Below are 17,974 nucleotides of genomic sequence, written 5' to 3' on the forward strand. Positions count from 1 at the left end.
CAACAAACTCAGAACCTTTCCACTAGAGTTGTTAGAGGGACCTGTGTAAAGATCTCAAAAAAAATTCATGCCTTATCCATGCACCTTCACCAGTTCTCTGAAACCACAACATCTCTATCACAACTAACCTCTCCTAAGGCTTCTTTCTATGACTAAAAATGAATATACTCTCTTCTTCTGCTTAAATACATTCTTAGTGCATTGCTAGAAATGGCTGCAGTCTTTTTGAACCTGATAATTTGTTGCCTGATCTTACTAGCTTGCAATTTTACTATATTACCAGCATAATAAGCAAAATTTACTTATCTGCATCAAAAATTAGTTTTATAAATACACCGCTAGGTTGCAAACTGTATATTGTTCTCACAGACTGTATGTTCCAAGGAGGAAGTTCATAGCAGCATAACAATTATGCCATCTGCTCTTGCAGCCAGATAATTCTTGCCACCATTATATTTTAGTTCTGTTTAACAGCCTTAAATTTGTTATATTTGCAGATGATATTAAATTGGGAGGAGTAGCAAATACAGTAGAAGATCAGGATACAGGACTATCTTGACAGGCTGGAAGACTGTACTAAAATAAATAAAATGAAGTTTAATGGGGATTTTACAAAAATCAAATGCATAACTACAAGATAGGAGAGACTTGTCTTGGCAGTAGTTTGTCCAAAAAGGATCTAGCGATCTTAGTGAACCATACACTGAACATGAGTCAGCAGTCTGATGTGGTAGCTAAAAGGCAACTGTGATTTTGGGTTGTATCAACAGACATATAGGGTCCCCCAGACTACAAGTAGCAATGGTATCTTTTTACTCTGTTCTGGTTAGACCTCACGTATAGTATTATGTTTAGTTTTGGGCACCACAATTTAAGAAGGACACAGACGTGCTGGAATGTGTTAAGAGGAAGGCAACAAAGATGGTGAAGGGTCTGGAGACTAATTCCTATGAGGAAAGGCTGAAGGAGCGCAGTATGTTTAGCCTTAAGAGGAGACAACTAAGAGGTGATATGATCACTATCTTCAAGTACTTTAAGGGGTGTCATATAGAGGATGGTGAAAAGTTGTTTTCTGTTGCTCAAGAAGGTCGAACCAGAACAAACAGGTTGAAATTAAATCAAAAGAGTTTCCAGCTAAACATTAGGAAGAACTTCCTGACACTTAGAGTAGAGCAGACTTCAATGGGAGGTGGTGAGCTCTACTTCCTTGGAGGTTTTTAAACAGAGGCTAGATGGCCATCTGACAACAATGCTGATTCTGTGAACTTAGGCACATCATGAGAAAAAAGGCAGTGTTTAGTTCTCATGGCCCTTTCTTACACACCCAGGGAAATGCTGTCTGCCATTATGGGGTCAGGAAGCAATTTCTTTCCACGCCAGCTGGGCCACAGATCCTGGAGGTTTTTTTTGCCATATTCTGGGCATAGAACAGGGGTCACTGTGTGTGTGTGGGGGGGGGGGAGGGGAGGTATATGCGAATTTCCTGCATTGTGCAGGGGGTTGGACTAGATGACCCTGGGGGTTCCTTCCAACTCTATGATTCTAAAACTGATATCCTGAATTAAAGTAGATAACTTTGTTTACCTCCTTGCTCACATTCTTCCAAGAGCCAACATGGTACAGCTGTGGTGTGGTGTAGCGTAGGGGTTAAGAGCAGCCAACTCTAATCTGAAGAAGTGGGTTTGAATCCTCACTCCTCCACATGAAGCATGCTGAGTGACCTTGGTCCAGTCACAGTTCTCTCAGAACTCTTCCAGGCCCACCTACCTCATAAGGTGCTTGTTGTGGGGAGAGGAAGGGGACTGTAAGCCACTTTGAGACTTCTTAGGACAGAGAAAAGTGGGGTATAAAGATCAACTCTTCTTCTGAACATGATGAAGTCAACGGGGGCCAAAATCACACATGCACTTGAGTTATTACTTTGGAATCTCCCCCTCTTCCGTTAATATTATTTATTTATTTATTTATTGCACTTATATTCTGCCCTCCCCAAACGGGCTCAGGGCAGCTAACACAGTCACAATTCGATGATAAATTCACATTGTAACAATAAAACATTGTTAAAACATTAAAATATTAGAACAATTTAAAATACAGCTCAATTTCAACTCAGATGGTGTTCTGTCTATGTCGAATTAATTTGTCATGATACTATGGGGCAGATGCTACTTCCCCGTAGATGTTAAAAGTACCTCCTTTTAGGTCTTAAAAGCCTGCCATTTTATTGACCCAATGATGGTCTTCATGTTTCAATCAGGTACTCTGCCTGTATGGTGAGATACATTCTCTGCAAATCCACAGGCGGGGGGGGGGGCGGGCATGGGAAAAACTCAGAGAGGGGTGTGGCTGAATGAGTCACTGTAGCTGTTTGCCAAGACTTCAGCGAATGGGTAGAAGTTCTCCAGAACTTCAGCCACGGTTTTCTTTTCCTCGTCCTTAAAATCCTCGGGATACCGCTCGATGTACTCGAACATGTCTCGGTCCCTTTTCGCATGGTAATAAGCAGCTCGCCTTTTCAAATAATGGCCAATGTAAAATCCCACGGAAGCATAAAGGAGCTGTCGGTGGATGCCCGTGGCCAGGATGGGCCTGTGCAGTATGCCGTTGTGGGTCAAGGCCGACGCCCAGCCAATGAAGCCCATCTAGAGGGAGTCGAAGTTGAGGAGCGGCAGGGGCGGCAGCGAGCGGGCTTCGTCCAGCAGTGCCAAATGCAGCTGGTAGCTTATGGCGCCCGGAGTCGGAGGCCTGCAGAGCGGCGCCTGCCCGGAAGAGATACGGAGCTGCACAAGGCCGCTGCGGCTGGAGCCTTAAAAGCCTGTCTGAACAAATACCGGTATGTCTTACAGGCCGCGGAATCGTGACAAATCCTGCAGGGCCCTAGTCTCCTCAGGGAGGGCATTCCAGAGGGCAGGTGCAGCCATGGAAAAGGCTCTTGCCCTTGTAGTGGTCAGACGGGCATCCTTTAGCCCGGGGATCTTTAACAGATTTAACGAGCTTGATTGTAGTGCTCTCTGGGGCTGATGTGGGGAAACGCAGTCCTGAAGGTAGACAGGTCCCAAGCCAGATAGGGCTGTAAAAGTCATAATCATCACTTTGAATTGGGCTCGGAACACTACAGGCAACCAGTGCAGCTCCTCCAGTGCCAGTTGGATATGCACCCATAAAGGCAGCGCCAATACCAACCTGACTGCAGCATTCTGCACCAGCTGCAGTTTCCGGGTTCGAGTCAAGGGCAGCCCCATGAAGAGCGCGTTGCAGTAATCTATTCTCGAGTTATGCCCATCAAAGTTATGCCTTTTCCCAGCTAAGTAGTCTATTCTTGAGTTATGCTTATCAAATTTATGCCTTTTCCCAGCTAAAATGTCACCACATCCCATCCAAGTTAGCACACAAGACTCTCCCCACCAGTAGCCTATCCTGTCAAGTGGGTTGAAATTCTAAAATACAGTGTATTGTAACTCCACCTCACATGGGAGGGCAATCTGGCCGCAACATCTGTCACCCCACTGATCACCAGGGTTGATTCGGCTGATCTGGCTGGCTAGACAGGTGTCCCCTACCTCCCTCACTGCTATATGCGGTCACCTCGATAATAGGCTACTGCAATGCCCTCTACATGGGGCTGCCCTTGACTGTGACTCAGAAACTGCAGCTAGTGCAGAACGCTGCAGTGCGGTTGTTAATTGGACTCCCTCTATGGGAGCACATTCAACCAATACTAAAAGAGCTGCACTGGCTGCCTATTGTGTACTGAGTCCGTTTCAAAGTGCTGGTATTGACCTTTAAAGACCTACATGGCCAAGGACCTGCCTATCTATGGGACTGCCTTTCCCCATATCTTCCCCAGAGAGCACTGCATTCGGAAACTCAAATTCTGCTATCCATCCCCAAACTCTACGTGGGCCAGGGCCTTCTCAGCGGCAGCACCAATGCTGTGGAATGCTCTCCCAGAGGCCATAAGAGCCCTGTGGGATCTCTCCCAATTCCATAGGGCCTGTAAAACTGAACTTTTTCAACAGGCTTATAATAACTAAGTGGGAGAAGGTTGCCACATCTATGCTGCTGAGCAATACCATCAGAAGGACCACTAACAGATAATCAGAAGAACTGTGACATCAAAAATAATCCGATCCGCCTATGTCAAAATTCTTGTATAGCACCAAATATTGAGTTTTGAATTGTTAAGTTTTATTGTTTTAAAATTGAAACTGTAATTGTTGTTTTAACATGACTGTTCGCCACCCTGAGTCTGCTTGTGGAGTGGGCGGCATATAGATCGAAGGTAAATAAATAAAATAAAATATGTGCGTCCCCACCAAAGCTCTGCGCTTGGCGGAAGAGGATGACCATCCTTGATTTGGACCGAACATTCTGGAGTAAAATTCAGGGTTTGATGGTCTATGTTGAGAAACAGTGTAGTGCCAGACTAGGATCTGGGAATCCCAGGCTAGAATCCACACTCTGCCATGGAAGGTTGCTGGCTGAACTTGGGCCAGTCACACACTTGTAGTCTGACCTACCTCACAAAGTGAGCATAACATGGAGGAAAGGAAAAATTTATACAAGCTGCTTTGGATCATTTCAGAGAAAGGCAGGGAGCAATGAAACAACTAAATAAATGTTGTGCTGTACAATGGAATACTGAAGGGAAGTAGGTGGGGATAAGGATTAGGCCTTTTGGGAGGGTATGTGGAAAACTATTGGAAAACACAAGGTAATGAAACTAAAGGCAGTTATGTTCTGACAATGGAAACAAAGAGGAGGCAATAACAAGGAACAATAGAGTATGTGTGGTTGTAGTTTTGGAAGACGTCTTGCTTGTGGCTTGCATTCATAGTGATATGGATAAACCTGTAAACATTTTATCACATTTGAAATGACCCTCATAATACCACATAGAATACAAAATACAGACTGGATGGAAAGAAAGATTAGTTCTACTTACTTTAAAACTTTCCCATCTGTTTTCTTTCCCAACCTGGTAACAATATGTTCTATTTATTCAGGATTTTCCAAATGGCTCCTCCTTTAGTTTCAAGGTTACAGTAAATTCAGAATTATGTATGAACTGCAACATTCACATGGAACTCCTGAAATGGGCAAGCTTGCCTGCTCCCTTCAATAGATCTGCCTGCTCTTGGGAGTAACCCCTGTAGGGTTTACATATCAGAGCATCTGCACATCAGTCATTTTCTTCTTGTTTAAAATCATGTACTGTGATGAAACCTTTTAAACCTTAAAAAAGATATTCCTGCAGGCCAGCAGGTGATTAGACAATTAACCTGTTAACTGTATTGTGTGACAACTGTATCCCTCAGAAAACATTAAGAGTTAAAGAAGAATTATGTTATGAGACTTGAAGGATCACTAATCAGCTGGAAATATTCCAGATCTTAGCCAAAGGGCTATTACCCCATTTAAGAAGGGAAACTGTAGCAACTGGCATACTCCACCCTTAATTCATTCTTCAGTTCATACCCAAAGGGGACAAAAATAAACTTTACTGACTTTTTAATCAAAGTGAGAGACTTCAGAATATATAGAGAACATGTGGTTATTAAAACAGATTACAGAGGACACCAGGTATCATGAAATAGTCTGTTCTTCCATTTCACACTCCATTCATCTGACTTGCTGGCTAGATTTTACTTGGAACTTGTTCCCTCTCACTCATTGTTCTGTCCAGCAAGTATTTTGCATTCTTCCCTAAACAAGGAAGGATTCTCCAGTAATCTAAAATGCCCACTTTGGACAAGGCCTGCCTGCATGGCCTTGCTGAAATGCTACACCTGTGAGAGCAGACCTGCTTTAGCAGACCAAAGGGTCCATCTACTCCAACATTCTGTAGTCATCCAAACATCTGCGCCATTCTCACAAGCAGCAAACAGAAGTCCCATTTATGTCAACAGATCTACAAAATGGATGTGGCTACTTTTAAGAGCCATGTGGTCTTCGCCACATCCTGCAGTGGTGAATTCCTGTAATATCATGAAGAAGTATTTTCATTTGTCCTGAACCTGCCAGTCAGTTATACTGTGCAAAACAAAATGTGTTAACTTTTGTTTGCAGAAAGCAGACATCGGCAAATGCATATAGAGTAATATGGTAGTTCATAAATTGCAACTGGTCTCCTTATCTTTTATAACATATTTTTATGTAGACTGTGAACTTACTAGCAGGGATCTCATTTACTTTTAAATATGTGCAGCTATTAGTATGTTTTGGGTGCTTTAAGCAAGCATCAAGTACTAGAGATTACAATGATGCCCAAGCAGGTGAATAAATTGTTTCAAATGCTGATCATTGCAATAGAAAAGAGTAAGAGTCTAGTAGTACCTTAAATACTAACAAAATTTGTGATAGGGTATGAGCTTTCGTACTTCTTCAACTGTGACTCATGACAGCTCACACCCTACCACAAATTTTGCTAGTCTCTAAAGTGCTATTGGACTCTTTTTTACTGCTACTGACAGTCTAACACAGCTACCCAAATTGAGCAATTATCACAGTCTTTGGAAGACCAATGGTTTAATTCAGTAGTTTGGTCTGCCAGATCAGCCTGCCATCTTGTTTTGAAGGAAAAGTGCAAAGCATGGGCTGGGACCCAACACTGTGTTTTCTGGCATACAGAATGATGTCCACTCATGAAGCATAATTTGCTCACCTCCTCCCTCTGGCTGTTGCTCAAAATGCCCCTCCAACACCATTCTTGAGAACAGGGGACCCTCAATGTACTAGTATTTGAGGATATTTTGGGCTGCAATGGGGGCGGGAGAAAGACATGTCTCACAGAAGAAATCATTCTGTCCATAGAAGCACTCACTGGATTCAAGTCATGGCTTGCCAGTTTAGATACAGTTGCCAAACAACTCCAGACTCAAATGTTTGAACCAACTTAATATAAAATAGAACATTTTTCTTTAATCTAGATCAGGGGTGGGGAACCTTTTTTCTGTCAAGGGCCATATGGATATTTATAACATCATTCGTGGGGCCTTTAAAATTATCAACTTAAAAAACAGTGCTCCGCCGAGGGAGAATGATTAAGGTCAGCCAAATTAATGCAAATAATTGTTTTTCTATATGAAGTAATGCAGGGAGAGCCTAATCTGGCCCACACACACACACGGCTCGCCGCCCTAGGCAAATGCATACATCCAGGGCTTCTTTGTAGAAAAAGCCCAGCAGGAACTCAGTAGCATATTAGACCACATCCTCTAATATTAGCATATTAGGTCACACACTCATTAGCATATTAGGCCACACCATCTGGGATAATCAAGTGCAAACTGAACTGTGACAGAAACTTTTCCAGGCACTGCAGCAATTCTGGCCATCCAGCCAGGCCCCAGTAGAGTTGCCAAGTCCAAATCAAGAAATTTCTGGGGACTTTGGGGGTGGAGCCAGGAGACTTTGAGGGTGGGGCCAGAAGCAAGGTTGTCACAAGCACAACTGAACTGCAAAGGGAACGCTGGCTGTCCCATTCAAAGGGACCGCACACCTTTTCAATGCCTTCCCTCCACTGGAAATCATGAAGGATAGGGGCACCTCCTTTGGGGGCTCACAGAATTGGACTAGCCCCAGGCACTACCCCCCAAATCTCCCAGCATTTGTTGAAACAGTGTTGGGAACCCCAGTCTTATGCCTGGTCCAATCCTTTGGAAAATTATAGGCTGTTTTGAGGGGAGGTCCAATGCCTGGTCCAATCCTTTGGAAATTTATAGGCTGTTTTGAGGGGAGGCATCGGATGCTGTGCTGAAGATTTGGTGCCTCTACCTCAAAAAACAGCCCACCCCCCAGAGCCCCAGATACCTGCATATCAATTCTCTATTATACCCTATGGGAATCGTTCTCCATAGGGAACAACGGAGTGCCTAGCAGATATATCCCTCCCCCCCCCCGCTTTTTGGAAGCAGGAGGAGGGCCTCCAAACTGGGGGATCCCCTGCCCCCCTGGGGATTGGCAACCCTGGGTCCCAGGGAGGCTGCCACACCGTACATCTGGGCCCTGTGATTCCTGCCTGGCCCTGGGGAGGCTGCTGCACAGCGAAGCTGGGTCCCACGATCCTTGCTGGCCATCCAGGCCCCAGGAAGGCTGCCACATGGCTCAGTTTGGTCTAGCAATCCCCGAGGGCCACACCTTTTTTACTTCTTTGCTGTGACTACGGTGCTTTCAAGACCTCATTTTAACCAACACAAAAGAAAAACCCGAACATTCAGCATCTCTAGAACCAGGGCTTTTTTTGTTGCAGGAACTCCTCTGCATAGTAGGCCACACCCACCTGATGTAGCCAATCCTCCAAGAGCTTACAAGGCTCTTCTTACAGGGCCTACTGTAAGCTCTTGGAGGACTGGCTACATCAGGGAGGTGTGGCCTAATATGCAAAGGAGTTCCTGCTACAAAAAAGCCCTGTCTAGAACTAAGATGATGATGAAATAATATGAAATTCATACATATATTACAAAGTTATTTTACTCTACAGTCACCACTGATATGGAGAAGATTCTGCTACAATGCTTGAGAATATCGTTGTGTGCATGACGCATGGGTGCAGGGCAGGTATTTCTATGCGTGCAGATGGAATTAGTAATACTGTTACAAACAGCTTTGGGGAAGACCTGAGGCAGCTTGCAAACTTCCTCTGGCCTCTCTTTCTGAGCGACTTATCAGAGAGCCAGTTATTCCCTAGCAGCCTCCCCCCAGGCTAGGCATTTGAATACATTTCACAAAGTCTAGAAACAGGGAAAAGAGAATTTGTACCGCATTTGAGGAAGAGGAACATTTCGCTGGGTAAAAAGAAAAGCAGGTTTTCAGAAAACAATAAGAATATTTTTTTTAACAAGCCGAGACTGTAGTAGTCCCCAAGCTGCCTGCAATTTATAATACCGTATTTGCCGGCGTACAAGACGACTTTTTTGGCCAGAAAAACATGCCTCCAAGTGGGGGGGTCGACTTATACGCCAGGTGCAGCGGCAGCCAGGTCTAGGATCCGTGGTGAGACGCCATCAGATGAACAGCCGGAGCAAGGCAGGGACAGGGGTTGCCGGGCTTCTTCAGCACGGCCCCTTTCCCAGCAAACGGGGGAATGGGGGCGGGCAGGCAGGGCGGAGACTGAAGGAGGGAGGGAGCGAAGAAGCGGAATCCAAAGGTCCGAAGAACGGCTCTAACTCGGAGACGTGGAAACCCGCCCACGCATTAGAGCAGAGCCCGAGCTGCGAGGCGGGAAGCCGCCGACCTGTGCCTCTCCGTGGCGGTCAAGACGGGGGTGCTCGGGCTGGCTGAACGCCTGATGCATGGAGGGAAGAGGTTGGGAAAGCAACCCGGTGCCTCTGTGGAACAGACCCTTGCGCCTTGGTTACAGCGAGAGAAGAGCAAAAGAAAGCAGCCATTGACTTTGCGTGAGGCGCTGTCGCTAGGAAGGCAGCTCGGCGAGGCGGCTTCTGCTGGAGCTCTTCTCCAGCGGAAGCCGCCTCGCCGAGCTGCCTCCCTAGCGACAGCGCCTCACACAAAGCCAATGGCTGCTTTCTTTTGCCCGCGCAGCCAGGCGGGGGAGCTGCTGCTCTTGTCGCCCTGTTTGGATCCTGCCGGCAAGGAATTCAAAAAGATATTCTATATTTTGAATGGAAATGTTGGGGGGTCGTCTTATACGCCCAGTCGACTTATACGCCGGCAAATACGGTACTTCAAAGTGGGAAAGTGATCATTTTTATACAATATCCAATTTGTAATACAAAAAGCTGCTTTGTACTACATTGACCATTCACACTCATCATGGTCAGATGTTTCTACTACAGCGTTGGAGCTTTCAGTGATACTCTCTCCTTCACAAACTAATTCAGATTTAGAACTCATTTAATTTAGTTTAGTCGTTTTAAATAAAAAGAATACCCAGGCAAGGTCTTATTTCTGCAGTCTCTAAGATCAGTCTTTTGAATATGCTACGCAGAAGTGATTCAGTGTCATTGATTCCTCTATGGGAACCATCCTGCCTATGAAAACAAAGTGAAACAGACTGGAGTACCTTCCTGAAGCACTGCAAGAGCTTCTTCTCTGGATTGGCTTTTGATGGATAAAGTGAAAGGTGGGGTTTTAATGGATGTTTTCATTCACTCTGACTTTAATGGCAGCTCTCTCTGTGAGTATGCATTATCCACCTTGAACCTTCAATGGATGGGGCAAACTACACACTCAAATGAATAATTTTCAGTACTACAGAAACCATTAAGATAAAGGAAGAATTTGGATACCTGCAAACAACAGGCAGTGCCATTCTGTTGGCATACAACTCTCAGTGAATGATAGGTCACACTGCTTTTGTTTATCAAAAGCACTTGGCATGAGAATGCACAACACAGCTGATTTTAACAGATTGCAAAAATCACCAAGCAATGCTTTTAAAACAGCATTTGTCAGAATCCAGAGTTGTACTACTTTTTTGCCATTCTTATTTGGTTTTAGGCAGAGACCCCATCTACATGGCACCCAGGCAGCTTACAAAGCTAAAAACACCCAGCCTTCACTTACAAAAAGTGTATATTAAAATATTTTTATTGATATCCTTCCTTTCTCCCACTATGAAGTTCAGGGCAGCTTACATGGGATTCCTCAGAAGATTCAAGCAGAGCAAACCTGTTTAACATAAGTAATGTGGCTGTGTCTTGTGTCGGCCTCCCATTTACCCACTTGGGGCAGGAAACTACCCACCCTCAACCTCAATTTCCCACCCCTGAGGAAGTGAGCAGGAGAAAAAAATTGGCCTCACATATTTATCCATGGTAAAAACCATACAGACTTGAGTAGGCAGCCTAGAGCATCACCCAGAAGCAACATTACATTCTCCCCAGGCACTACCCCCCAAATCTCCCAGCATTTGTTGAAACAGTGTTGGGAACCCTAGTCTTATGCCTTCCCATATACGCTTGTATTTGCGTTTGTAAGTAGCCCTAAACAGGAGAACCAAATATCACAGAGTCCTTATACAGTTCCTTCAAAGAGTTTAAGAGGAAGGAACAAAGTTCAAGAAGATATTTTTATAGAATGTTTCCTATGCAATTGTGTTGAATTTCAGTACCAATTTTATGTTTAACCTATCTGCAATTTCCTATATTATGGTTTCAGGACACAACTGCACTTTGGTAAGTAACATCCATGTGAAGATAACAGATATAGGAAAATATATGCTTCTCAGCCTAGAATCATTGAGAATAAGTACATTTGAATTTAACAGGTCTTACTTATCAGCAATCACATGTAGGACTATGCTAAAACTTCGAGGGAAATCCGCAGGTGATAAGACTCTGGATATGACCCCATGGTTGGCTCAAATACCTATTGTGGTAACTATGGAAACTTATCTCTGTCACTTCAAAGAATGAGGAACACTTGAATAAATAGTGTCAATTTAATAGCACAAGCCACAACCTAGCTCTGATGAAGGTTCCAAAGGGCATTTAATGAGTTCTCCTCAGCATCATTTGAGAAGAAGAGAATGGATATAAGTGGAACAAATGGAGCAACAAAGTTTCATTGACTTCATGTTCACAACTTATTTCAAAACTGAGCATATTCATTCCATTGGTTGCCTCCATTTAAAAAAAAATGTTTTACAAACCTTGATTCTCAGTAAGTCAAGCAGATTATAAACAAATTACATATCCTGTCTACAATTCAGTAAGTTTGACTTTTAAATACAACAGATTCAGTGAGATAAGTTTGACTATTAATAAAACTACACATTGCATTTAAAAGATTCAATGAGATAAGCCGACTGTAAATACATACTGAATATTAATTTAGGCACGCAGTATAAACTCTCAAGTTCATTAACTCTCTGAATCATACTAAAGATGGTGCAATGATTATTCTCAAAGAAGAGACAGATAACACCATCATTACCATAATTCATACAGTGCAAAAGAGATGTAGTTTTCAAAAATCATTTATCACATTGGTGATGGTGGAATGTGCTGTCAAGTCACAGATGACTTACTGTGACCCCACAAGGTTTTCAAGGCAAGAGATGCTCAAAGGTGGTTTTCCATTGCATGCCTCTGCATCACAACGCTGGACTTCCTTGCTGGTCTCCCATCCAAATACTAACCAGGGACAAACCTGCTTAAGTTTTCAAGATCTGACAAGATCGGGCTAGCCCAGGCTATTCAGCTCAGGGCATTTATTACATTGTATAGAGTTAACGCTCAATTAATTATATAGAGTTAATGCTCAAGTCATTATATAATTTAGAAGATCTTAAGATACAATCTGAACCATGAGAACAGGATAAGTAAAAGTTCTTGGTCCCTTCTCATACTTGCCTTAAAAAAAAAAAAGTTTGTTATCTACTGTACACAGGGAATAATTCAAGCCTACTACTGAAAGGATGGGCAGTCTACAGGCTTCAAACTAGATTTTCCAGAGTGCAAGTCATCCAGTCACTTTTCCCAAAAGAATATATATTCCTCTGATGCTGCAGCATCCACACAAGATTACTACAACCACATGCATTCAACTGGTAGCAAGAATGAGCACAATCAGTGGAACTAGACTTTTTACAATTACCTTAATACACTTAAGGGAAGTTGTTTTCTTGTCTTACACAGGCACAGTATGCCTCTTTTGGAGATCTTGTACACTGTTCTATGCAATACCAGAAATCCCTGAGCTGTTGTCCCTTTCTTAGTGCTTGCCCACAAGCAGCTATTTCTTTATTAAATTTCATATTACTTCTCTCAGACTGCCCAATCTACCAAGGTCATCCTTATTTGTAGCCCTGTCCTCCAGCACTTCCTACTGCATTGCCATTTTATAGTGCAAAAATTTGGTGTTCTAGTCTTTTTTATTATTTATTTATTATCTTAATACTGTTGACTATTAAGGACTACCTGACAAAGGACTACCTGATGTTATGGCACAAATCAAGTACACCAGAAATATTTTTAATACTAAACATTTATACAAAATGATAAACATACTGTTAGAAAGATAACGTTTATATTCTAATATATTTTAGTTCTGGTGGAAAAAAAGAACAGAGAAGTGAAATCTTGATTGCATCAGATAAGTGATGTGGCTGAAGATGAACAACTCATAAAACATTATTGATAAGCAATCTGACAAATGGAGCTCTCTTGTACAGGTAGGCATTTCTTCAGCGCATCTGGTCAAAATCTCTTTTCAGCATACAGCTGCACAGCGTATAAAGCCCAATTTATGAAATGAAAATAGCACTGCCCATGGCAAATTCAATTCACAGGAAAATGAGTTAGGAAGGAAATATTTGTGCCTATCAGTATGAAGGACTGGACATTTTCAAGGGGAGGAGTTACTTTATCTTGCTGTATGGGATATCTTAAAAACAGCTCTCCCTTCCCCCCACTGCCTTATTTTTTTTTATATTAGGGACATGCCAAACGGAGCTAAAATATTTTTGTAAGGTTTCAGCCAAAGCATACTTCTTGAACTAAAATCAGGAAACTCCCCCCCCCTCCCGATACAGAGAGGTTTATGAGTGACAGACATTTAATCTCAAAAGTATTAAGATAATAAATATCTTTAAATAAGTCTTTTTCTACAAAGATCATCCAATAATGATAATTTGCTGCTTTTTGTACTCCATATTTCCTCACGCTTCCAACCCTGAAACACTTCCAAGAAAAGAAGTCCTAACCTAAACTGACATGTGGGAAAGGAAGGGAGGTACACAGTGAAAACCCTAATTCCCTCCATTTTGCTCCATTACATCCATTATCTATGACCGCAAAACCTCTCTGGCTTTTTATCAAAGCCTCTTCCCTAGAGTTGGGGAAATCTGCAGCCAGCTTTTTAGTTAAAAACTCCCCCCCCCTTACAGAGAGCTTCTCCCCTCACACCCTTTTCTGTCATCAAATCGTTGACCCCAATGGTTTTTCAAGGCAAGAGATGTTCAGAGGTGGTTTGCCAATGTTTGCTTTTGTATAGCAACTGTAAACTTCCTTGGTGGTCTTCTATTAAAGCACTAACCACGGTCAACCCTTCTTACTTTCCAAGATCTGACAAGATCAGGCTAGCCTAGGCAATCTAGTTCCTTCCCTTTTCGGCATTAATAATTCTCTAATAAAATCTGAAATTTTATTAGATGCAAAGGCAGAAATCTGACAGCAAAGAGAACTATGCTTCTGCTTGCCAGTTGTTCAAGGCCAAAAGCAGTATGAGAAATACAGGCTGCTAGATGGTTACAAGGGTTCAAATGAAAAAGTGGGAAAGCACCCACATCCTTGAGGCTTCCCCCCTCCCCCCGGCATTAAAATATTTTGATTTCTCTTCCTGGAGTGAATGGCTTAGCTAAAAAGCTCCTTTATGTCTGCCTAATGTCACTAATGGTTATTTCTGCAATAGACGCTGTGAAGCATCTTTCACAAAACCTAATGGAGAAAATAGCCTGTTGTAATTTATTTCTGAAAATCATGTGATTAATTGAATGAAGGCTCTAATTTTTAAAAAGACACTGAATAAAAGCCCCAGCTAACAATTCAGTCTTTCACAAAAGAGTACTTAATCTTGACAAGTGTGCCCTGATGTAAGAATCAGCCTTTTACAACCCACTCTGCATGCCTAAGCCAACATGGACTTTCTGCCCCCAATGGATTTCATTTACTGATATGATCTTGTAATGCTTCAATAAGTCACACACTCCTCTGGATGTAACATGCTCAGACTTTCACAAAACCACTTTGTTTTAAAGCTCTGTCCTTCACACATGCGAGGTAGTTTTTCCTCCTTGAAGTAGTATAAAGAGATTTCCTAATCATCAATAACGATTAGAAAACGATTAGAAAAAAGTGATTCTCTCACAAGTTCTCCAATTGCAGATATTAGCAACAGTCTGTGTGTTGCTGGAAGGGAGAATGGATGGCTTCCTTGGGGCTCTACTGTAGCGCCACCAATGCAGATGGCCAGAGAGTGCTACTGCAGCTACCAATATAGCTGGAATCAGATAATGAAAGGCTCCAGTTAGATTCTCCCTCTCTCTGGCTTAGCTCCCAATTTGCTGCTGCTGAGCTGCTGTCAGACCACTCATCCCTGATTCCTTCCAGGCCACAAACCTTGATGCAGCAACAGAAAATTTATCATCTGAGCATACACCTGCTTCTACAATTGCCATTTCTATTTATTTTTGTATATTTCTATTCCGCCCATTCCCGTAGGGCTCAGGGTGGAGTACAATATATGATAAAACAATAAAATACAATAAAAAACATTCTATAAACAGACAACTCAATAGCACTCATTACCAAGTTATCACATATTGCCCAGCCTAGCTGTCTCACATCATGATATCTCATAGAGATGGCAGTTTTTATTCCATTTCCTAGCACAGATAACAGTGCTGGCCACGGCAGCCAACCTGATCAAGAATAGACACCCACAGCCTCAGCTAAAAGCCTGGCAGAACAGCTTTGTTTTACAGGCCCTACGGAAGGCTAATAAGCCAGGTAGGGCCCGGATCTCAATAGGGATCTGATTCCACCAGGTCGGGGCCAGGACTGAAAAAGCCCTGGCCCTAGTTGAGGCAAGGTGGGCATCTTTTGGGCTGGGGACGGCCAACAGATGTTGGGCAGCCGAACATAATGACCTCCTGGGCATATATGGATTTCTAACATCCTCTATGCAGCCAACAGCATAAAGTTACATGCCAGTCATGTACTGCAGCCCTGTTATGAACCTGATAAAGCCACGGGGTTGCAAGGCCTGCTTGGAGCCACAATCATAGAATGATAATCAAGCAACTGGCAGGTTGCATATGGCCACAAGCCACAAGCTTGACAGGTTTGCAGTATCTGAAACATTAAAACTGCAGGGAGCTCTTGGCTAACAAGAAACAGTAGCCTGCCTGTCTAACCAGTCAATATCTATCTTTAAAATATGATAAAGGCCGATCTTTGTCCAAATTTCTCTCACCAACTGCAGCAGGCTCTCCAGGCATGAGCTGTGTCTGCCCTATTGATCCAGGTAGTTTCACGTAGACTACTCAGACTGGGGGTGTGGGGGGGGGGACAAGCCTGATGATGTTAAAGGTTTGTAAAACCTGAAGACTACTTTCTGATCCTTTCCCCTCCTGTACATGCAAGTCCTGGATCCAATTAATTCTTGGTCTTACAACTCATATGTTGAGTCTTCACAGAGAATAGAATTTTCCTAAATGGGTATCAATTCTACATGAAGAAAGTTGTCTGTACAATACATGTTCAACAATTATCTGATGAAAGCATAACCCTTGTGCCCTACAAACTGTGACCCATAAAGAGGCAGCCCAACTTACTTGCTAAATGAGGATTTGATCAGCACTAGCAGCGTAAATGTAAAAGAGAGGGAGGGCGGGATAAAGGAAGGAAGGAAGGAAGGAAGGAAGGAAGGAAGGAAGGAAGGAAGGAAGGAAGGAAGGAAGGAAGGAAGGAAGGAAGGAAGGAAGGAAGGAAGGAAGGAAGGAAGGAAGGAAGGAATCTGTATTGAAAGAACAGGGCTTGCTAGCTCCCAACGCTGACTCCTAATTTGCAGTCTATGGTTTGCAGGAAACCAGGGTTACAACTACACTGGATCAAAACTATGACTAACTTTTCTTGCTGCATGTATCTTGAGAGGATACCTGAGTCCACATTGCTTGAGTACATAGCAAAACACAAAAGCATGTTCACTGGTTACATATTATGGTATATGTGTATTACCTTGAAGGAATTACCTATGCATGATTGACATCTTGTGAAAAGTGGTCCTCAGATTCTTTCTAGCCCCAAACTTTTAATGTTTAATTGATAGAGGGCAGAAGTCACTACAGGGTTTAAGCCAGAAGGGGAAAAAATAAATTATTCAGCCAGCACACATCTGTTTTTCTTCAAGCATAGGTGGTTTAAAATATTTATACGTTCCACTTTAGAGGCCAACTCTCAGCAACCTTCCTAGCATGGGATCAAGAGAGTATTCTAATGCCCTACTCATTTTTCTCTTTTTGCCAAGTAGAATCTATATAGATGAGGGGAAATGAATTTAGATTGCTTCTGAAAGACTAAGCCATCAGTACATAAATGACAGAGAAATGAATGATGCAGCCGTTCTACTGATTTAAGATCCACATGTAAGCAAGAACAGCTCTGATACCGCAGACTCCTGTGCTAACCTTTAATGAAATGTTTTAATAAATATATTTCTAGATATAAAACACATACAACAACTGATCTCGGTGTAAGCCATGTCACCTCTAGGTTAGCATTCATGTTACTCCTATGTATACACCTTGGGGCAGTCTTTCTTCCTAAATTATTTTGGCCCTTGCTTTCAGTATGGATGAAGAGGCTGACCTGATTGTACCAGAGACTAAATATGGAGGACAGGTTTTCTATATATTTTTCCTGAATAAAAAGTGGAGGTTCACTTCACTTGCAATCAAAGCTATGTGGATACCCCAGTTAACATTTCCCCTTGTCAGTCTGAACACCTGATGTTCACTAAAATCAAAATTTATGGGCAGTAGTAGTACTTGTGTTGTAGCCACACTAGTGCCAACTGGTAGGAAGTTCCAGGACATCCATATTTTTATTTTATTTTTATTTATTTTATGACTTCTATCCTGCCCTTCCCAACAAGTGGCTCAGGGCGGCTTACAACACAGGAATCTGACATAAATAGGCGTTAAACATAGAGCATTAAATTTAAACATTAAACCATTTAAAACATTGAACCATTTAAAACATTGGGGGCAGCAGACATCCAGTATAACTACACTCAGTTTCTTGTACCAGCTAGTCATAGGCCAGCCGGAAGAGGGTTGTCTTACAGGCCCTGCGGAACTGGGCGAGGTCCCGCAGGGCCCTCACCTCTTCCGGCAGCTGGTTCCACCAGGAGGGGGCCATAATAGAAAAGGCCCGGTCCCTTGTTGATTTTAAGCGGGCTTCCTTTGGCCCGGGGATATCTAGGAGATTTTGAGTTCCCGATCTCAGTACTC

The 17,974-nt window shown here is 42.9% G+C and overlaps 1 protein-coding gene and 1 pseudogene across 2 annotated transcripts in view; both read right to left on the reverse strand.

Annotated features, from left to right (window-relative positions):
- Nucleotides 1–17,974, reverse strand: part of PPM1L (protein phosphatase, Mg2+/Mn2+ dependent 1L) — a 229,727-nt gene that overhangs the window by 176,482 nt on the left and 35,271 nt on the right. The window lies entirely within an intron of this gene.
- On the reverse strand, nt 2,331–9,295 carry LOC132573447 (NADH dehydrogenase [ubiquinone] 1 subunit C2-like; annotated as a pseudogene).

Source organism: Heteronotia binoei, chromosome 6 (assembly GCF_032191835.1).
Source record: "Heteronotia binoei isolate CCM8104 ecotype False Entrance Well chromosome 6, APGP_CSIRO_Hbin_v1, whole genome shotgun sequence".
In the NCBI taxonomy this organism is placed as follows: Eukaryota; Metazoa; Chordata; class Lepidosauria; order Squamata; family Gekkonidae; genus Heteronotia; species Heteronotia binoei.